Source organism: Enoplosus armatus, chromosome 11 (genome assembly GCF_043641665.1).
Source record: "Enoplosus armatus isolate fEnoArm2 chromosome 11, fEnoArm2.hap1, whole genome shotgun sequence".
Lineage (NCBI taxonomy): Eukaryota > Metazoa > Chordata > Actinopteri > Centrarchiformes > Enoplosidae > Enoplosus > Enoplosus armatus.
In genome coordinates, this window is record NC_092190.1 from 13,831,647 (window position 1) to 13,854,909 (window position 23,263).

The following is a 23,263-nucleotide window of genomic DNA, read 5'->3' on the forward strand; positions in this document are numbered from 1 at the left end:
ACTCTATTTTATGTCAAGACGTGGCATACTGCACTCTTTTACCACCTCCAAGGCTAAGGTAATCTTAATTATGTCACTATTTGGATGTGTAAAATCAATGTTTTTAATATATAGAGTGCCACATATTCATGTTGATGCAACATGAATGCAAAAAACTGTAACTGAGTAGAGTTTCAACAGCATACACACACACACTCTCTCACACACACACACACACACACACACACACACACACACACACACACACACACACACACACACACACAGAGATGCAAACTTAAGCGATGAATGTACCCAGTTTTTTTTAGCTCAGACACTGTGCCATTTTCTAAATCAAATGCATGTGCAGTGCTGGAAGGCTTTGGTGTTAAAGGGATCAGAGCATTGTGTGCTGACATGATTAAAATCTGTATTATTTAAATGTGTCACCACAAAAAAAAAAAAATCAATGACAGTGAGTCCAACTCTGTGCCTTAGGGGTATAGTGAGCTTTCTGTGGACTGATGGAAAAATAATAATTAAAAACAAAAGCACCATCTTAATTTGTTTTCCATCAGTCTCTGGAGAGATCATCTTTGCTGTGTCTTTGGTATCTCATTATACTTTCTAATCAAGACTCTTTAAAAATCCCTTTAAAGGGGACAGACTGTTTGCCCTTCCCCCAGCATGCTGCTGCATTGCAGCCATCGACTGCGATTTATTATGTTACAAATGACCAAGGTAGGCTGACATTTTGATTGCACAATGTGAAAAACCATGGCTGGAAAAAGGCTTTCGAAAGTGACGCTGCTCTCATCTCTCCCATCGCTCATTCTCCCTCTAATGAAGATTGTTCAATACAATTAAAAACCCAGGTATCCTGTGGCTCGGCTGACAAATTTATCAAATCATTTTTTTCCCCCCTCCCTCACCATGTGTGTTCATCCAGCCGGGCGTGTGTCTCACTCAGCCCAGTCAGTAGCTCCTCTGACTGCAGCATCTAAAATGACACAGAATTATGGGGGAGAAAAATCAATGAGCACAAGGGATGGTGAACAAGCAAATAAACCTGGTTTCAATTACAAGTGCTGATCAAGGATTTTTTCCCCTCCACATCTTTAATTCAAACATGCCCTTGTGCCTTAATTACCGTATCCAATTAGCTCAACTTCATGTACAGTGTGCTTTGGCAAAAGGTGCAGTGCCATGAATGGAAATCCACTCTGAACACTAACACATCTTCTTCTTTCAAAAAAAAGACAACATGGTGCAACGTACTGTAATTACAAGACGTGACTCCAGAAATTAAACACAGAAATCTCATTTCCTTGACTCTAACCTCCCAGAAAAAAAAGCAAATGTTGATCTTACTCTGCAACAATTGATTACAAAGTTATTTATAATTTGTGATATTTAAACACTGGATCTGCAGTAGTACATCAGTCCACATGAGCGATACATTTTCATACTGCTACACTGTTTTAATTACACTGTGTTGTCAATGTTTTCTACTGAGGTTAATGATAAAATGCACCCCATTTCCTGTTGCAGGCTGTATGCTTGCTTAATGATCAGAAAAAAAGCGGATTGTAGTCCTTGTCTGACTGGAATCACTTTATTGCATTACTTATTTATTTAATTTCAATCATCATCAAAACGTTAATGCCTTGTTAATAGTTTCTCTTTCCCATTTTGAGCATCATTTGGTCCTGAACTGAGCAGTACATACTTCCAGACAAACCTACCATCCCTTAAATAAAGACTCTGAATTTACCTATTGCTTTCTTACTGCTATTGCATGTTGCTTTTTCTAAATTTTGACCTTTTATTGTGTTTGTTGTCTGTTTTGAGGTGTCTGCCCGTGCCATGTTGCAATCCAAGTTTTGCTTGTGGAACAATACGACTGAACTGAACTGTTATACCAAAAAAGACATTTTGTCAGCCAGTTTTGCATTTCACATAGTACACAACACTGAATGCTCACTGTCACTGTCAGCAAGACCTATTTTGCCTGCATCAGTTGGGTTATTAATTACAAAACAAACTATAAAAGAGTGTGTACAGTATAATCTACCACCAAATGCAATGGGCAGTATTTTGAATTACCATAGGTGACTTATATAGCTAAGTCAATTCAAAGGGTTGTAAATGAACCCTGAACCCCTTTGTAGCATCTAAACATTTTCAAAGCAGTTGGAGGCAGGACAGTGTTTTCACTGTCACACCAAATTGAGAAGCTCCTGAAACGTATGCACCTGTTTGTGAAGGACTTTACCTACTTTTACACATCTATGTAGTCAGAGTAATGAGCAGCGTGAAGTTATTGTAATAATAAATCATTAATCTATACCATTCTGATAAAGCCTGCATCATCATTTAATGTATGGTTTACATTTTTACATTGGTGGCTGTTCTGCATATAGAGGCCACCTTACATGTATGTTTAAGTGTAATCGCAGGTAGTTTGTGCACTTGCTGGCTGCAGTTTGGAGGACAAAAGTTTGCATTGTAGAAGCCTTGAGCTGACGTCACTTCTCTTGAGTTGCTTGGAGTGAAACGGAGGAGAGAGTCTCTCTTCAATCTGCGATTAGAGACCAACACACTGAGACACACACTCCCACCCCGGACTCAATCACAGACCGAGTCTCCATTCACCTCTCTCAACATCCCTCAAACAGCGCAGAAACTGGGAAGTAAATTAACACAGTGCTTTCTTTTTCAATTTCGCTTTTTTTTTTTTAAAGGAATACACCGATTTTCGACTATAAGGTGAGTTTAATTGTCTGTGTTTAGCCCTCGGGAGTTTTCAACCTTAGGTCGCTAGGTATTACTCACCAACGTACGTTCAGTAATGTGTTATTTCACGAATTCCTGTCGCCTGAGCTAACAGCTAAGCTAACGTTCTTTTGCTAAACCGGTAGCATCCTTTTCATACACTTGCCCTCATTGAAGCGTTATCCGCTCCGTGAGTTTCAACACGGCGATAAAAAAGAAAAAGAAAAGTTCATGTCAAAGTAGATCCAGCGTTCTTCGGATGTAAACTTTGTTGAGAATATAGCTGTTGTCATGTTGAATTTGTAACTTGGTCGTGAGAAGAGTGTTCTGATATGAGAGTTGAAACAACTAACGTTTAACATGTCACCGGTACGTTACTTGGCACAGACAGGCAGAGCTGCTCAGTCTTGACATTAGCTACCTTGCAGCGTGGATCTCGTCTTTGTTGCCAGCTTGGTCCACACTCTGCGGATCCACCGTTTGTCCAGAAACGTTAATGGAGGTTTGATGAATACATGTACGTAAATTAGCTTCTCAGATTATTAGGTTTTTTAAAATTGTTTTGGGTTTTTTTTTGTAGCTCACAGCACGCCTCTTGTAGGAGTGTTTCATTTAAAAGTAGTCTCTGGCTGCCAGCTTGTTGTGGTTTTAAGCTTCGTGTGACAACATGAAATTATCAAACAACTGGTTATAACACAGGTGGGTTTTCTTAATGTTTTCGCTTCTTCGTCTATTCGTCCTAACATTGAATTATGTGTTATCAGTGTTTAAGCCGGGGGCTGCCCGCTGGTCTCGTCTCCCCCCTCTATCTTCTCTTTTTGTTGCTTCCTCTTAAAGGAGAGCGCAGCTAATGCAGCAGCTGCGGTCTGGGCTGAAATTTACCCTTTGAGATTATGACAATACCCTCCATTTTTCTGCTTTCATATTGACAACAAGGCATTCGCCATCTTGGGGTATTTAAATTAGCACGGTCTGTGTTAACGGTGTGACAAAGTTATGAAACTTTTGGTGGAGAAAAGATCTGAATGATACAACGTTGATTTCTGTTGAAGTGAAATTGAAAGCAGCATTTTATTCACACATGTAATGCGGTTTGGTGTTCTGTGGAGTTTGATTTCTGCTAGTGAGATGTCAACACTGATTGTGTATGTTATGAAACTGCAGTCAAACCGCTTTCATCTTCCTGTGATGACATGTCACACATTTTTAAACCTTGTAGTGACTATCTTAATCTGGGTGCCACAAGCACAAAGTAGGCTTAATTTCCAGTGGAGAAATCTGGGCATTTTATCATTGCTCACATTTCTTCCCTATGCACTTAAACTGGAACAATATGCTCCCAGTTCGATACTATCGCGATACTTGGGTGCTGATTTGATATGTATCGCAATTCTACAAGTATTGCGAATCGATGTTACGATTTATTGCAATTTTTGTTTGCTTATTTAACACTAGACCAAGTTGAATCATAAACGTCTAGAGATTGTATATCATGAGTCATATTTCCAAAAACAACGCACATCATGTCAGTCAGTTTTATTTCTGCAGCATCATTGCTATACATAAATAATATAGATTCAGGAATCAAACAATTGATTAAAAATTGTAAAACAAAGAAAAAGAATCATGGTACTTAAGTGAATGGATTTTTTCCCCCCACCCCTACTGTGCACTGGGGTTTTTAACTTACTCTAAATTTTAAGGAACCAAAAAAAAACAATTATTTCAATGACATACAGTGACCTTTTTCTGTCAACTCTGAACACATACACGGACCGGCACATGGGCCACAGAAGCACAGACTAGAAAAAACGTTTACTACATTTAAAGTGAAACATTAAACATTAATTCTACAAAATGCTACAAGCTATTGCAAGTGAAAGTATTTAACACCATGCTTGAGATAACGAAACACCAATAAGCCTTTTTCACAGAAGGGTTGTCATAGTAGGGAAAGCGCAGTTGTTACTAATAACAGTAACGATGGCTTCGTTCTATTCAAGTGTCCAAGTAAGCTATGGCCGTGAGCCGCCATACACAATAACATGACCCTGAAACAAAAACTGCTTAATGGAATTCAGCCATTATATTTTTATTATTTACACCTGTGATTTTCCTGTCATAATGTCCTTTGTGAAAAGATTTCTTCCCTGGAAATGAACTTGTAATAGGACCTTGCATCAACTGCATCAACAGCATCAACCACCCTTTACATACGTATGTGGTGCACCTTGATTTGTGAACAATTGTGCTCATACAGCGTAAATTTAATTTGCGTCATTTAGTTTGTTTAAGCAGGCATCTTTTGTTTGCTGCAAAGTGAAGCTGATTTGTCTTCCCAGATATAGTTGATAGTAATGAACTAGTGTGTGCCCTTTGCACACATAGTCCTTAGTGAAATGGCAGTAAACATGATTCCTGGTAAAGTCCATCATTTAAATGGCTTCAGTAGCCAAGGCAGCAAGATAAATCAGATCACAGCCTTGATGTGTTATGCATGCATCCAGTAAATGCCAATGAATCAAAACACAGGTAGAAGGTCACTAAATTTGCCTCATATTTATTCAGAGCACATGTCCTTGAAAACCTCTGCAGAGAGAACAATGTTGAAGTGCTGTGTACTAAAAATCTAATATGAGCTTTTCACATTGAGAAATCAAGAGTCAGCAATTTGGATTTGAATTTTAAAAATATGGCAGAGTTTTGTTCTTTCAGGCGCTAAATACGAATGTAGCTCATGGTTGCTGAATTTCTTAACGGGGCACTTTTAAATGTTAGCAGCCAAATTTAAAAAATACCTTCAGCTTAATGATTTACACTTGATTCCAAACTTACTATAAACATTTAGACCTTTAAATTGCATCACATAGTAAATCAACATTGTTAGATTTTTGTGCATGAGGTCAAGACCTACAGTGGTAGATTCAGTCGTCTAATATGTCACTTTTCCTGGTTTACAAAGTTGTGTTAGATGTAGCCAGATTTGTGTTTTTCTTTTAATGAACTGGTCACAGAGCTCACCATTTCAAGTGGGGATCATATTTAGCATTTCTGTAGCCCCTCTTGGCATGTCCTCTCAGAATATTCAAAAGGCCAAAGGAACATAAAAAAACAGGACTGCTGATAATTGTGTTTTCACCCATTTTCACCCTGTCTCTTATACTCTTACCCTTTCCTCAAGTTTGCACTCATTAATCAAAGGTGCTGGTCTCCTGCTGAGGGCTGAGCCGGTTCATCAATTTGGCAGCCAGCTTGCTGTAAGGAACAGTGCAGAGGCTCTTAACACACACGCATAAATAAATCTATGGTCTATATATGCAAGCCCTGAAGGTTAATACTGTATAATTCAATATACCCTCTTTGTCTGTTGTGATTGATGTTTTTAAACATGTAAGGCTTGACGGGAGTCCCTCTTTGTAGGTCAGTGTTGACACTTTATGATTGGGTGAGCTTGGGGGGAGCGGCACGAGGGAGGTGGATTATTAGGAATATGTCAGGGAGATTACTCTTTTTCACTCATCTTCCTGGTCTATTTTCTCTCCGCCTGGAGATGCTTGTCGCAGTGCTTTATTTGAACCAATGATGCTTCTGAGATTGAAGTCTCCCCGCTGTGTTAATGGGGCTGATGCTTAAAATGCTAGTGGTCTGGTCTATTTGTTTGGCTGTTTAGTATACATCTACCTCCTCCAGCTGAGAATGAATGACTCCATATTCATAATTCTTAGTCAGATACAGTACCAATACAGGCCTTTCGTCCAGTTTCTAAACCACTCTCACACAAAGACTGTGCCTCAGCAGCCCCCTTTTTATTGATCCTCATGCATTTAAAATCTGGTCACTGCTTCCACAAACACTTCCCACCGCTGTGCAAGGCACGCTGCTGCAGCCACATTTTTAAATATTTAATTTTTACTCACTGATAAGAGACGGGAGAAAATAAATTCATCCCTAAAAATGTCAGCAAAGGCCAAAATCTAAGGCTTAGTGAACCTAATGACTAGATTCTTTCCTCACCATAATGAGACATTGCACAGGCAGTGGGTACATATTTGTATTGCAAAGCTGTCTCTTACTTAAAAAAACACCATAAAGGTACAGACCGTACCACTCATTGTATGATGTACAACTTTAACATTTTAACATTTTATTGAAATTCTCTGAAGTGTTTTAGCTGAGTGGTTCAAAACGATCTGCAGTTCAGGTGTAGTAGATTATCTATAAGAAGTGATCTCTATAAGAAATAATCTCTATAATCTAAAGTACCTCACAACATTATGTAAGCTAACTACAATTTAAACACATTGGCTCTGATGATTGGAATTGTATTGGGGAGGGTGCTCTCGATATTGTTCAGGTGCCGAAACACAGTAATATTTTGATAGCCTGTTCAACAATATCCACTTATCTCAGAATTTTGCATTAGCAAAACCATGAGGGAAAATGAGGGAAATCACGCTGCTGCCCGTTTTCTGATTTTTCTTCAACATGTCTGAAAGAGTATTTATATTTGGACCAATATTGATTCTACACACAAACGCCTGAGCATGGCAACTGAGGCACAGTATGGCAAAGCAAATAAAACAAGTAGTTAATGTTTACGTCAACTGACACACCTTTTCTTTTCACTACACTATATGAATGTCACACTGCTTTCTGTGTTGGCACTGAATGTTGCCATTGAATGTAATGTTGCTAATGTAAAAAGCTAGGAGACAAAACTTTGTTTTGCCAGAGCTGAGAGAGAGGTGAGATTAACAAATGAAGAAAAGATATTAAGATGCTACAGGCCCGGTGTTAACAAACATGATGACCTCACTAGCAAGCTGAAACCTTCAAATCATGTAACACAAGGACTGCCAAGGAGACTGAAGAGGGAGCCTGCTTTTGGTACCCAGGTTGCCTGTTAGTTATTAATCTTGTCTTAGTAAACAGCTTTGTGTGTAGGGAGGCCAGTGCCTTTATCTGTTCTTTAAACGATGACATGGATCCAGATAGATGGACTGCTGAGTAACATGAGGAGGCTCAGCCTTGAAGCAGTTCAAAGACTTGTTGCAACAACCAATTATCTGAAACTAGAGAGTGACCTTTTTACTCCTGATATTGAACGAAAGATAGTCGACAGTAATCTCTTTAACACTGGTATTCACACCACAAACTGACACAGATGGAACTGTAAGGTGACCCGCATGTAGATGACGCACAACAAGTGTTGCTGCTACTGATGAGAGCATGGAGGCTATACTTGTAAGTTATGAGACATCTCATGTTTACTGTTCTTATTTACAAAGTATAGAGTAGGAGGGCAGCAACATTTGTATATCAGAGAGTAAATGTGACTGATGAAAGTGGCAAATCTGTCGATTCAATCCAGAGCTTTTTTACTTTTGAACAATTTTTCCTGTTGTGTCTAGACATTTTAAAAGAATCAATTTTGTGCTGGTGGGTCATTGTGACATGAAGTGAGCTTTATGTGAAAGCCATTGCACCACTTTTGAACATAAGCCAAGTCAGTTTTGAAGATATGTGGCTGGGTCAATGATGTGTTAACCTGTGATGTGCAGATTAAAGAGCTCCTAAAATCATAACCAAATAAATGTGCTTGTTAGGCTTTCTCGACAGTCTGTTATATTTTATGTTGAGGCATTTAAGGCTCTTTTAAAAACGTCATACAGGTGCTTTAACCAAACATTTAGACCAACAGTCTCCAGTAGCAGTCCACTTAGATATGTTACATAAATATGTTTACATAAATAATATATCAAAAAGAGATGAATTAACATTTAACAGAAACATTTATTAGTTATTAATCATAAACTATGTCGAGAAAGGATATTGTCTTTACAATTATTAAACCAAACAAACCAACACCAAAAAGCAGAATAGAAAGCTCAGGTTAGTTCATTTGAGTTGAATGAAATTAGTTTCTTAGTTTTTGGTAGTGGGCAATGGTTAACTATTACTACAACATTCTTGCTCACCAGAAAGTCTTATTGACAGTTGAGTCAGATTTGTCAGATTTGTCTGATCAGTCACTGTTGGCCTTAAATATTAACATTGTTTTGGTTCTCATACCTGCAGCAGGTTTGGATAGAAACGGCATAAATAAAGAGTACAAGTGACTGACAGTGTTAGCCAATTAATGTTTGTTTGTCATTAGTGGAAGGCTTTTATTCTGTATGTATTTTTCTTAGCTGGATTTTAATTCCATATGTACCTGTCAAAAGAAAATCTAAAGGGAAAGCTTTTTGTTCTTATTTCTAGCATAAAGCTTTAGGTACCTGATAACAATCATAAAATGCCCCATTTCAAAAGGATTGTGGATATTCAGAACAGGTTTCTTACCAAGAAAAAAAAAAGTGCCTGTCGTTTTCTTCCCTTTAATTTTATCCCATTAAGATAGAAGCTTACTGCTTTGATACTATTAGTTGGCTTGCAGCCATTTTTAAACTAAACTATGAGGCGAACATCACAGCCTTCAGCTGTTAAAAATATCAAATGCAGATAGTCTGACCTGACATATGAGGACTATCCTTTTTTCCTTTTCCAATATCCCAAAGTAGCCAGTTTTTAGAGAGAGGTGGTGTACTGCAGATAATGTAAAGGGAAAAACTGGGTGGTTTTTGAAGTGGAAAATACAACACATTCCTGTGAGATAAATTGCAACTTCTCTGCATATCATACTCATGCTAAGTGATAATATAGAAGTTAAGAACCCTTTATGGCTGTTGTTGATAGACCTCAAAATGGTTGTTGTCCTGTTGTATTTCCAGTGGCTAGGCTTGATTTAGTTCAGAGTGTCAGAGTGACCAAACAGGACCGGGACTTCAATACGTCTCTGGTTCCAGAGACACCTTAGAAACTCAGTGATTTTGAGTGATGCAGAGTATTGAGGTGATTCAGGATTGATTCAAAGATTGAAACTGGTTTAGGCTCCATTTCCTTTACATTCCAAATGAAATGAACCCAGATGGTAATGCACAGATAGTATATGGTGGCTGGTCAGAAATGTTTGCAGTGCCCAACATATGCATGTTAAGTTATAAAATCTCTCAGCATTAAGGATAAACATTGCTTTATCTCTGCATATGTCAGTGGAAGGGGTAGACTTTAAACAAAAGTATTTGGGTGTTTTTCAGAAAAGGATGTTTCAATTTCTACTCAAAAATGACATTTATTAGATACAGTTATGGTCATTGTATTTCTGCAAAATCAAAATGTTGTTACTCTTGTTATGCTGTAGACCATAATCAAATTTCTTCCAAGTGTTTTTGTCATGTCCCATTGCTCTGTGTTGTCTTTTGGAGAAGGACTTTGATTTTCTGCTGATGTTTAGAATGGATAACTCATCTCCCCTTGGGCCCATATTACCATCTTTATTTAATTTTCTTGGGGCTTTCAGATAGGAGAGATGCTGAATGAGTAAATCGATAGAATCAAGCAATAAATCTGACTGTGTGTTTCAGGTGCAGAGCAGTGATGTCACTGAACTGAGGGCCGTTTCATACAGTAAGTGTTTTACTTACATCAGCTTCCCATTGTCCATCTCTGCCAGTAGGCTCTTTGAAGTGCCTCTTTCGATTTTGTATAGGAAAAAAAAACAGTTTGCTTTGTTAAATTGGAAAAAGTAACTCATGAATGGAAATGCAGGACTAAGCGGAACACCTCATTTTAAAGTATTATTTAGTTTTAGGATTAGAATTTTCCAATTAGGTTGAGATTTAACAAGTCCCCCTTTATGAAATTAGTTTGTGCTGCATTACACTTTGCTCTCATTTTGTGTGTATCTAATTAATTCCCTGTCTTTCTTAGAATTAGATTGTCAAGGCTTCAGAACATATTTAAATCTCTTAGGGGAGAAAAGAAAACTTTTTTGACTATGGGGTATATTAAGATAAATTACTATGAGCCAAACAGGGGTAATTGGTGGGGTTGGACCTATTGTTTGGCTTTGTTTTAAACTTTAATTTGGGCTACTCCACATACACAGATGTTTCCTGGCTGCTATTTAAAAATGGAATCGTTGCCCCGAGACAGAGGTGGTGGGTAAATCAAATTCTCTTCCCTCCAGCCTGAGCTCTACTCTGTCAGAAAGTGTGACGTGTCTTTTCTCTGACAGCAATACTTGCTGCCAAATTATGAGAGAAGTAATTTGCAGTCATGCAAGTGCAGTTAATTTTTCTCTGTTGTACAAGCTCCATTATGGAGTAGGCGTGTATTGATGAGAGATATTTATTATGAAACAGTTAAGCAGTGAATATATGAGGCCAACTGCACTTGGTTCTCACACTAAATCAACACAGTTTCAAAGCAGACAAACTTGAAATTAAATTAAAATTGTGTTGCAAGTGAAATATCTTCAACAATTTTTCCCTCTTGTGTCTTTGCTACTCTCCTTTTGTGCTACTCAACTCTTTCAACATTTAGTAAAATCCTAAAAGAAGTGAGTAGATGTGGCTTTATGAGGCAAAGAATGCTGAAATCACACCATGAGATTTATCAGATGTACATTGCCACCTCCCGATCTAGAGAAAAAGTCTCCTACTGTTTATGTGAGTGACCCTGGAAAGAGACAGGTCATCTGTAGCGCTGTAGACAAGCAGAGCTGCAATGGCAAAATGAGCCTCGCCGCAGGAACCCCATCATCTCTAAACCTGAGCACTCTCCCTTTCATCTGTGTGTGCAGGATTTATTACTGCAGTTATGAGTAACCTTCAGTTTACCTACAGGGTCCAACTGTAAGTTTCAGGAACAGCTGCCAGGTTGGCAAGTTATAGCCAGTCGCTGCCTTTGGTTGCCAGAAGCTGACACAATGGTTGCTGCACAGTAATCTTTCTTCACAGTCCTGACATGGCCCTGAGTCATTAAACATATATTCTATTATTAATGAATGATAAATAATGGTTTCAAGTTTGTCGGTTGTGTAGAGTGAGGTCAGGCTGAAAACAGCTGTTTGTTTATAAGGATGTAGAAAGTAGTGGTTTTGGAAAAAGCTGAGTGACTATGTTCATGTTTTGTCTGTGTATCCCTGCCTCTGATTGCTTTGATGCACTTTCCTGTTTATCAGTCCGGCTTTGCCTCCTATAATTTGATCAAGTTTGATGAAAGTTTACTTTCCTTTACATATAGTTGAAATTTGGTTTCCCAATCAAACTGCACAAAGCTGTTTCTGTTTAGTTGTTACCAGTGGGCCCCTCCTTTCTCTGCTAAAGGGAAGAGTAAAGGAGAGGGGGAAAAAGAAAATGAATCAACAAAGAATTGGTGAAAAGAGTGATGTGGAAAAGGAGTACAAGGTGATATTATTCCAACAATTGATCGCTACCTGATTCATGTAAAAATACAAGGATCTGTGGTTTTCTTGCACCGTGTGCCGGCAGCTACTTTAAAGTAAAAGCCTGGAAGGGTTTGCATTAATTTCTATACCACTTCAACACAGTGGAGATAGAAAGCACTCAAAGTAAAGCAGGACCTGCTCCTTTACACTGTTAAAATGTCAGGCAAAGTCTAATCCAATAAACATATTAGTGTACAATGGCATTTTGAATTAATAATTAAATTTAAAAATTGTAATGATTTTTACAAATTCAGCTTTATTATTTTTAGTAGTTTACAGATTGTTGGGTTGAGTTAGTATGAAGTGTGTTATCCATCACTTACAGTCACATTATTGATTTTCGGTGAATCTCCCATTTGGTATCACTTCAAAAGTAGTGCTATTAACACTGGTATCATGATTTCCCAAACAGTTCCCAGTCTTAAATGAGAGGGAGGGAAGCTTTATGGACCTGTGAGTGGCTTGTTTTATATGCATAATCATTTTCTGTGTTCTGTATGTGTGTAAGAGAGAGAGAGGGACTGAGCTATGACAGTTTTCCCCCTCTTTTTTTTTATATTTATGTGTTCAGTTAATGGTGTAGCTTTACAGAGTAGGCTATATTTTGTGACTTTGCCAGAGGAGCGAACAGATTGCCGTGGCTATATAATATGATGTGGTAGCACGTATCAGAGTCCACTCTTCTTTATGCTCGCCACATTTTTCTGCCCAGAGGGGGACTAAAATACATACAGGAAGGAAAAGTGAAGTTATGAAAGAACTCTGTCAATGGTAAATCAAAGACTCGTGTGAATTGTGCAACTATGAGGCGTATTAGTTGTATGGGTACATTGACACTGACTGTTCTCAGAAGTTTAATGAATACAGAGCCATAGTTAGTTTCTAAGAAAAGCAGTAATGTGCATCATGTGTTTCTGTATGGTGCTAATCCAGAACCACTGGTTAGGTCATGTTGCCTTATGAGACTAAGGATCTTTACATTGAATGTATACAAATCCTGCCTCTTTTCAGACTACTAGTCAGGTCAGATGACCAATCCTCTGTTTATGACTGAGGTGGCACATTGTTCTTGGTTCTGCACCTACATGTATAAAACAGAAAGAGACCATGAGAACTTAAAGCTCTGCAAGGCTTATAAGGAGACTTAACCTGAAAAAGGAGGAGCAAAACCAAGATATAGGTTGCTTCATAATTTATCAGAAATATAGAATTTATGGCAAACATCTTTGCTTCTGGAAAGTCAGATAGAACTTATGCTAATCTAGAGATATTGTCTCCATCTTAGCCTTGTGTAGTCATTAGGCTGTTTCAGAATGTTCCCTATCAGCCCTTCTGAATTTTTGGTATTACACTACATCACAGAGATGATGGTGATGGTTCACTCGTTTTATCAGCTTCTCTTAAATGAAGGATGAAGTCATGTCTGATTGAGTCAAGGCAGACACTGATGGACCAGAGCAAAAGTCCAAAATTCAGCACCAGCATGCAGTGGTCACCTGTAGAAATGTTTTCTCGTGTTTTTAAGGTTAGTTTTTATACTGTTGTTTTGTAGGATGGCACAGTACATAGCATAGTACATGGAAGGGCCAAATAGTAGTGTTTTCTAGAGGGTTTTGTGGTTTGGTTGAAAGTGTGCATGTTGAGAAGATGTATGTTAACTTTGAAGACCCCTCTAGTTGTTACCAAAATGCTGTGGTTGCCCTGTGGAACTAAGAGAATGACTGAACAAAATATTGAATTGATTAATTCATGTAGTCTGTCCACTTGGAGGAAGAAAACTACTGTACTGACTTCCTGATATGTACAGAAAACCAACCCATAGGTGGTGCGTGTTTGAGTGATATATATTGTATATTGATGCCCAGGCACACTGTATTTTCCTTATGTACTGTTAGGGTCTCTCAGGTCATCTAGCCTGCTAGTTTGAAGGGAGTAATATAATATTTAAGATGGGAACACAGTGGAGGCAGCAGTATGGATTTATATGGAGCAACTTGTGTCTGCTCAACAGGGATAAGACTACTGGGAGGAAGGTGGTATAGCAGAGAGTGGTTTGACTTCCAGGCAGCTGCAGTCACAGAGGCTAGTTTGTTGTCAATAAAGTGGAATTCATTATATATTCTTCTCTTCTGGGGTGAGAGGTGAGGCAGGCCGGGGTGTTGGGACAACGCTGGCATGGTCTACTGGGGAGCTTGTTGGAAGACTGAAGGCCTGCAAGGGCGTCTCTGAAGTGTGCAGATGGCATTGAGGAAAATTGAATTTTCTTGGGTGGTCATGGCCAGCTGTCTGCTCTTCCTTCTTTATTGTTTGCATTAAGTCTCCATTGCACAACAGGGATTTTTCATCAGTTCACAGCAACATAGTGCATCACAAAATAAAGATCCCGCGGTGTCTCTTGGAAAAAAGCTTCCAAAGTAGGCTGTCTTTGTCATTTTTGGTGGGCTTGATGTTGCTACTAATTTCAAGCCTTGCAGCTGCTTGATCATAGATCTCAAAATGTCTAATACTAATGAAATGCTTACCGTTCTTGAGCAGCATAAATGCCACTTAGCTGTATGAGAGTTTTGTTGGCAGTCTACAGGACCTTCGCAGAGAGGATCTGTGGTGTCAGCGCTCTGACGGGTGTAGAGGTGACACCAAGGTGGTCGCTGAGTTGTAGACTGGTTGGAAATCATTGATATTCTGACTCGGAGGCTGCAAATGGCTTGGTGGCAGATGGAGTCTTTGTCAGGGAAGAAAAATGGCAGCTCAAGAGCACCAGCGCCATTTTCCCTATCAGCTTTGCTGGCGGGCGGTGACCTTCTGCCGCTTACAGAGATCCCCTAGCACATGATCAATTATCTCACTTGCATTGTTTACTAAGCTAGTGGAAAAGGATTTAAATGTCAATTTTTTAGGGAGAGACTGCATGTGTAATCACGAAACTGGTGTCTGTTGTTAGTGCATAATGAGGAAGCAAATTGTAGTTTGTGAACAAGCAAGTTTTTGTACCTTTTTAAGCACGGTAGAAAATAAATCAATGTAGGATTATCGCATAGAAAACCAATACGTGGCAGTTGTTTAGCTCCATTTATTTTATGTTGTTACAGAATTATTGTAATTGATTTGACTGAGTTCCACCAGTTCTTTAAACAACGTTGTTAATGGAAGAGATTCCTCAGGAGTGTAGATGTATCGCACGGCTTCAATTTGGCAAATGGTTTTCATTAACTACTCAAAATAAATAATTTGCGAAGGTGAAAATGTTTATGCAAATAATATTAATTTGGTAATGGCTCTTCTCATTTCACAGATAACACAGGCACACAGAATAAAACCGTGATATGCAGTCATTATTCTTGACTGGAAACAAATCTAACTTGAAACTAAATATTGAATGAACCTGGGGAAAAATGAGGAAAATGAACAAACGATGCAAAAGGCAAATGACATTGAGACCCCCGTTTAATATGTATGTATTTCAGCTTGATGGTTGATTTCATTAGCAGATCTCATTGTTATGCACTGACTGTCCTCCTGCAGTAAAATGAATATTGTATTCACGTAGCCTTAATATTCAGGAGAAAATGTTTGGATTTGAGTGGCATCCTTCAGAAAAAGTGAAGTGTTGCTCTCCTACTCCAGATTGATTATTCACTATATTGATATTTATACAATGTATTGATCTTCATTCATTCCTAATATTGTGTTGTTTTATTTCCTTACAACCAAAATGTTATATAGAATTTTGATTAAATCTGTCCAACTCTAATGTTTGATTAACATTAACCATAAATATCCATATAAATTTTCTGGGTTACTGGTAATCTGTCAGTTAGGTCAATGGTATATATGGGAAAAAAGCTGTAGCCATACATATCATTGTAAAGGTAAAGGTATCATTGTATGTGTTCTTCTCTCCGTATTCAAATAATTAAAAGCATGTTTCGGTATATGTGGTGGGAAATCTGATTTTGAATGTTCTGTGCCTGCTAAAGGTCCGCGTCCTATACACTTGAGACCGTTGTGATGAAACTATCCATACAAGCAAGTTATGTGTCTGTCTTTAAGGAGGATGCCATTCAGCCTTCCTCTCCTCTTTCAGGCCTGGCTGCACACAGCTTTCAGAGGGCAGAGCTTGTCGAGTTTCACTAACAGGAACTGTGTGAAGAATTTTCTATTAGTAAGGGTCTGTGTGAGTGCAAGGTGTTCTGTTTCACGCCATCCTCATACAGCTGCCCTGCAATGACAATATTAGCAAGGACAGATGCTGTGCCTCATTGGGCTTACAGGTGGTAACCTACTTAAGTGAAAGTACATGTGTATCGATATTAGTTTGGTCTATGCCAGGTTGATCTTGTACTGTTCTGACAGCAGGGCTGTTTTAAAACAATTTAAAAACAAAAATGCCACAGGCAGATAAATTAGGTGCCTTTAGGTTCCCCCTCAGGTTATAACAATATGGTGAAATGTTTCAGCAAGATATGGCAGCAAACATGATGATCTCTGTTGATTTTAGATTTTTGAATCAATATTTCTTGCTGTATTTTGCATCAGTATCTAACCTGACAGTGCAGATGTATTGTGACCAGAATGGGGTTGTGCTGTTTTTGTGACACTAATGGTCATAGCATTGTGTTGTTAGGGAGAGAAGGTAGGTGGTTTTATTGCCATCTATCTGTTAGGAATGTCTGCGTCTCTATGTTGTTCCTTAATCAGCGGTAGAAAGTGAGATTGAGAAACAGCAGCACCTTCTCCAAGCGTTGCCATGATTTGCTTAATGTTTTTTTCTGGTTGTTTTTCTGCTTTAGTACACAACCACATTGAAACTATAAAAATAAATCAAAGAAATTTCCGTCCCTAGTCCTAATAGTAAACCTAATGCTGACCTCAGTTTTTGTGCGTAGTTTTGTGGTTTGTGTCATTTCAGTTTAACTCCACCCTTATAGCTCCTGTCCTGTCAGAGAGTACTTGCTCAAGAGAAGGGACTTTTTGGGAGCAGGAATTATGGATTACAAAAACTACAACTGGAACTAGGTTCTGTGGTCAAAATGCACTAAAGGTTTTTCAGTTCCCTGGGAAAGTTAATATATCATCTAATTTTATTAAACTCTCAAATACATATCAGTGTCAGACACTAGTGTGTGTGTGTGTGTGTGTGTGTCTTTACAGTCTACGTAATGTCCATACGTTAGCACTGACAGGTCTGCAAATGACAGGGATTCCCAAGAAAAAGTCTAAAGAACAAAGGGACTGCTCTGTCCCTTCACTCATTGCAGTTGCTACATTTGTAGAAGGCACTGCTGCCTGCATTTACCTTGTTTGGGTTTCAATTTGCACATTGTCATCATTCATTTAAAGCCAATTCTCTCAGCAGTATCATAGTATATGGCTATTCTGAATTTGAATGCCTTGAAGTGAAGTAGCAGTAGTCCTGAACTATAAGCATGTTCAGTGCACGTCCTATATATTCCCTGACATAATCCACATTTACCCTGATTTGTTGTTTTTAGGAATGAAGCATTGTTAACCCAAACTCTGTGGCCAAGGTTGTAGCCATAGTGATCTCTGGTACAATAATATTTCATATCTATTAAAATGTCCATTTATTGGTTACTTCAAGTGGTCGGTGTTGTTCAGTACCTTTTTATAGTCATTGTTAGCACTGATTAGCATGATACTATAGAGTACACAGTGTCTGAAGTAGTGCAAGCAGGAGATGGAAATATTCATTTAACAGCGGAGAAGAAGCTCTTTTTGTGAAGATGGCTCAGAGGCAGACAGGAAATTAGTTATTTTCCCCACACATTCATCAAAATAAAAATAGTCTGAGTATCCCAAGTGACTCTCCCATATCTATTGAAGCCACAGCTGCATATACCGTGCGCTTAGTATTAACTCTCCATTGAATTTCAGGTGTTTTTGAGCACTATTAAAATAAGACTTTTTTTCCTTCTTCCTCATCTCAAAGGCATTGTCCTGCGTTTTATCCCTTAAGAATTAGCATATTTAAATAATGAAATGCCCTATTTAATTTTATAACCTTCACCTATTACTTTCCTAAAATTATGATGTGAAACACGGTTACGTCCTGGCGCCAAGAACAAAGAGCTCTGGATGGCAAAACTGTTAGATATTTGCCTTTCACACTTCAGTCTCTGATAACCTTTGATTTAATGACGAACAGAAGCAGAGTGTCAACAGGGACTGTCTATGAGCCAAAGTGTTCATCCTGTGGCTCTTCTGCAGCCTCTGCACAGATAAAGGTAAAAATGCAGAATTGCCACAGCATTATGAAAAAGTGCATGTGTGAAAGTGGGTCAATATTTTTGAATTTACATCACAACCATATTTAGCCTAAAATATGCAGTAATGCAAAAAAACATTTATTGGGTTCAACGCAAATGTCATTTTTCAAGTAATCTGTTAAACATTTAACTTTTATTTCTTTTATTGTTCTCCTTTTCTGTTTGTGCTCTGTCAAGTATAAGGTTGCTGTATTATAACAGGAAATGTAGCAATAGACTTTATCACAGGGAAGCAAGCTAGTTTTTGCAATTGTACTGCCTTAGTGGTTTCATTTTACTATGCATTTGGGGAAAAACAAAACTGCTGAGCTAAATGAAACTTGCAGAATTTCTTCATTTGCCACAGTCTTAGTAACTGAGCCAAAGCCACTATTGTTAGGCTGATTAACAGATTGACAAAATCGTCGACAGATTTAGCGATAATGGAAATATTCTAATACAAAGCTCTGGTGAAATTCATTCATTCATTCGTCATTCATCTCTCTAAGTACGACCAAATTAAAACTGAGTGAAGCAGAAGACGGTCAATAACCTCAGTAGAAATGTTGTTATTCAAAAACAGATGTTTTTTGTGTATTGTTTTTACAATTAGTGGAGTTCAGGTCTCCTTTGAGGGAAACCTGGCTCTCCTATCATAAACAATTATGTGTGCATGCATGTTGCATATGTGAAACAGTTTTGTATTTCAGTGTACTGTAGTGTGGCCAGCTGTACACTGATTAGACTTTCAGAAACTGTTAGTCGACTGTACAAATTGTGCAAAGTGATGTTTTTCAGAATGCTGTTTTAGAAAAAGATGAAAATCATCTTCAGCATTCAGTGTTTTTTTTGCGCTAGCTTGCATTTTTTAATCAGGTTGTTCCAATCAGACCTGTGTTATTCAAGGCAGCTCTATCCAGGCGGGAGTTATTAATCCTGTTACACCTAATGTTGTTTCGCCGCTGGTGATGGAGACGTTTCATAAGAATATCTCCTCTCTTGATTATAAATGCAAATTTCTCACATTTAGGAAATCGGTTCAATGTTTCACTAGCTTATGTTGCCTTATGTTACTGTTTAAAGATGCACTCCCTCATTTTGTTACTGTGCCAAATAGTGCCCCCCAGTCCCAAAATTTTCTCCCTGCTCACTTTTAATGTTTAGAAACTCTGTTATGAACTGTGAAATCAGGACTGTGTCTTTGAGCTCTCTTGAAAACCACAGTTTGCATACCAAGAAAAAATTTCTGAAATCTACATACTGAAGTCTCCTTTATCCTGTATATTGGTTCCAAAGGGAATTCTCTGCAGTGTCTCAAATCATTCCCTTTTGCTGCCCAATGCACTGAATTTAATTTCCAAACTTAACAAATGTAGAATTGACAAGACAGGTGCAGCTGTGGTGTGGACAACTTTGTTGCATAGTGCACCTTGAGGAGGTAATTGTTTCTGTTTCACAGTGAATGGCTTCCAATTGGCTGCCAGGAAAACCTGTCACCCAGTGACAGCTTGTCTACAGGTGTAACCTATAAAGTACACCATTTTAAATGTGTTCAATTCATTTCATTTCATTTCCTCTTTTTTCTACAGGCTATATGTAATGCCTTTTATTATGTATTTTCACTGCCACATTCACAGCAAATGATATGACAAGGCTTTGATTGACATGCAATATAAAAGTGAAGATCAGCCTTGTGTGCTGCAAACAAATGAGCAGGGGAATGTTTTATGTTGAGACTAATTTCATATTTCCTAAAACTTAGGCCTGAACTGGAAGGTTAGTGTGAGGTGCTTAGCTGAGCTACTCACGCATCATCACTGACAACTCTTAATGATATTAAGACAAAATACTGTAGGAGAAGCTGGGAAACTGATGGTTCAGTAATTGCCAGACTTCACCAGGAGTGCAGCTGTATCTGCGATTCTGCAGACCTCACTTCTGGGTCTGAAAATTGTGTCGAAGCTGGAAGGTCTTCTATCAGTGTATCATTTTACATGTTGTCTTAATCATGCTTGCTCAGTCCTGTGAGGGCCCTTGTTGTTTCTTTGTGTTCCAAGAATTTGTTATGGGAGTATAGTCCCATGGTTCTCCACATCAAAGTGACTGGTCTAGAGATGGGACGTGTCATGCATCATGCATCTCCATTAGGAGTCCAGCTATTGAAAAGTGTGTTCCCTTTTTAGCAGCCTGACATTATCTCGCTGTATGGCTGCAGTGCCAAATTATGAGGTTAAAATTTCTGATCATCTCACTTTTCCTATATTATTGACCTTCATTTAGGACATTCAGTGTGTGCACAGGTGTTTGTTTGAATGTAACCAGCATCGTCTGCTTCAATAAAGCAGTGGACATATGGACACTGTGTGACTAATGCTTTGAAAGGGACACTCGGGATCTGTTTTATTGCTTCATTTGGCACACCGCAGTCCCTCTTCCCATTACGGTTGCCATGTGATTTATGTTGTGCTCTTTGGAGAGTGAGAGAGAGGAGCTAGGAATGAAAAAGCCGCGATAGCCATGTTTACCTTGATCCTGGCTGCCTTTTATTTCATCTTGGACTTTGACAGTGGGGAGAAATGGGTTAAAAGCCCTGTTAGGCCCCATGTTTTCCTGTACATAAATGCTGTTTCTTTGATCATCTAAAGCATGAGGGTGTTATTGACACTGCAGTGTGGAGCTTTAAAGACTATCAGAGCCTTGGACTTTTCACCCTCACTGTCTCTGGCATGATACATAGCCAGTATCACACCTCACCACCTTCCACCTACAGTCAACTAACAGATACTTGATTGATAACACACTGCAGGTAGCTTTTTGCCATAATTTAATTCTATGGCATAGTCCACCCAATGGCCTCATCACAGCTTGTTTGTCTAACAAGCAAATAAGAAATAATCATAATGTCACAAGGATGTCTTTGTCTTCTTTTACAGTTGAATCTAAACTAGTAGAAGCTACTTTTGTTCTGTGTTATTTAACAGTGCAGAGTGACAGATAACCTTTGCACCAGCGTCCTACTCTCATGTTAAATTTGTAGCTATGCTTCCTGATTGTGCTATGTAGCTATGATTGTGCCTGATTTATATTCAAGCTGTTTTTCTCCTGTTTACATGCAAATGCACACCTTTCACACCCCCATAATATTAAACTGAGGTAAACTGAGGTTCACCTGCTGAATTTCTTTAACATTTTGAGTCACAGCCTAACTGCATTACTTCCTTGCTTTCTGTGAATAATTGAAGTTGCAAGGTGAAATGATGCAAATTATGTTTTCTATATTTATATATTTTTATACACATGAACACTTAATTTGTGCCAGAAAGCATTTTAACAAATAAAAGTGTGAAGTCTGGACTAAGTAAACAAGCGTTATTATGTTTGTTTTCTTATTAGTGGCATGTAAATATTTTTGAAATGGCAAAGGTTTTCAATCATCTAATTGAAGAAGCTCCCCTTGACAGTGATAAACTTTTTGCCTGCTCTTGTTATAGTATTTTAAAGTCAAGACCTGTATGTGCAAATTGTTCCCATCTAAAAGCAGAAACCTTTTCTTTTTGCCTCTGAAATACATTATTGTATGTCTAATCTGTGTTCCGCAAACTGTGCAAAAAATAATTCCAAACCATAGAAGCTTGTGGACGCAAGAAATTCACATTGTCATAAATTTAGCATCCTCATTTTATGCCCCACTGAGCAATAGTTTTTCACTTTTCCTTTTGAGAAACAAATACTCATTATAAAGATGCCTTCAGCAAATGATGGTGAACAAATGATGAAGGAGTAAACAAGGAGAGTGTAGTGGGAAGTTGTGTAATGATAATACTATGGTGTACGTGTGATTATCTTTAACAAGTGTTGGCTTGCCTTTCCACCTCCCTTTTAGAAAACAATGCAAATACTAGCAACTGGCTGCATATTAGGCCATGAACAGGTCTACAGTAGCTCTCATTTTTACAGTTAAGGGTTCATTTATATGAAGTCTAGCATTCTACTGGAAAATGTGCTGCTTTAGCAATGCCTTAACAATGAAAATGCCATCCAGTGGATGCCATTCTCCCTGTACCACCTGCATTTTCTAAGCCAACAACAACAAATTAATAGCAGCTGATTGGGAGATGCATGAAATGACTTGTCCTTTTCCCGCTCTCTACCCCCTCTCTACCCCCTCTCTTCCTCCTTCTCTGTATGTGTCTAATTAAAAACTGCAGGCTGAGCCACACAATTTATGGCTAATGCCTGCTGCTGATGGGGCAGCAGTAGGCAGGAGCTCTAAGAACGTGTTCATGATGGATGTCAGTCTGTGCCGAACATGTGGGACTCCTGTTTCCAGGCGCCACATCCCACCCCCAGATCACTCCTCATGAAAATGATCCACATGCAAACTGCAAACCCTGCTAACACTGCTGTGAAGGACAAATGTGTGTCTTGAAACATTTGTCATACTGAGGCCTAACATCATTCATCAGAGTCCATCTGCCTCCTTAACTACCAACCTTTCCACTATATTCATGGTAGCATTCAATACTTGTTTGAAGCAGTCGATACAAACAGAAATACAGTTTTTGGCGTGAAGGTCTCCCTAAAAGATGGGTGTGTTGAAGAATGATGATAAAAGAATACCTAAGCTTTGTGTTGTGGTGGTAATTCTCAGGAGCAAAAATGGATTATTATCCTGTCTGTATGAGCCCAGGTGGATCTCTTCACTGGGCTCGCAGCATGTGTGTTCTTGCATAGGAGGTCAAAGATGTGATTACACTGATGCATAAAAGACCATGGCTGAGACGGGCAAATCAGTGAATAGTTGGTGTCTGAAGGTGTTTAGTATCACTAGAGCAGGCTTTGCTATGGATCCCATTTAGTGACAGTGGGACTCTCACTGTATCAGTGTCACAGAGCATCCCAGAGGCCTCCC

The 23,263-nt window shown here is 38.6% G+C and overlaps 1 protein-coding gene across 1 annotated transcript in view; it reads left to right on the forward strand.

The window, feature by feature from the left end:
• Nucleotides 1-10,224: 10,224 nt before the first annotated feature.
• Nucleotides 10,225-23,263, forward strand: part of LOC139292094 (bromodomain adjacent to zinc finger domain protein 2B) — a 40,919-nt gene continuing 27,880 nt past the window's right edge. The window contains exon 1 of the mRNA XM_070914250.1: nucleotides 10,225-10,260. The gene's annotated coding sequence lies outside the window, so the exon portion shown is untranslated. The remainder of the gene's footprint in view (nucleotides 10,261-23,263) is intronic.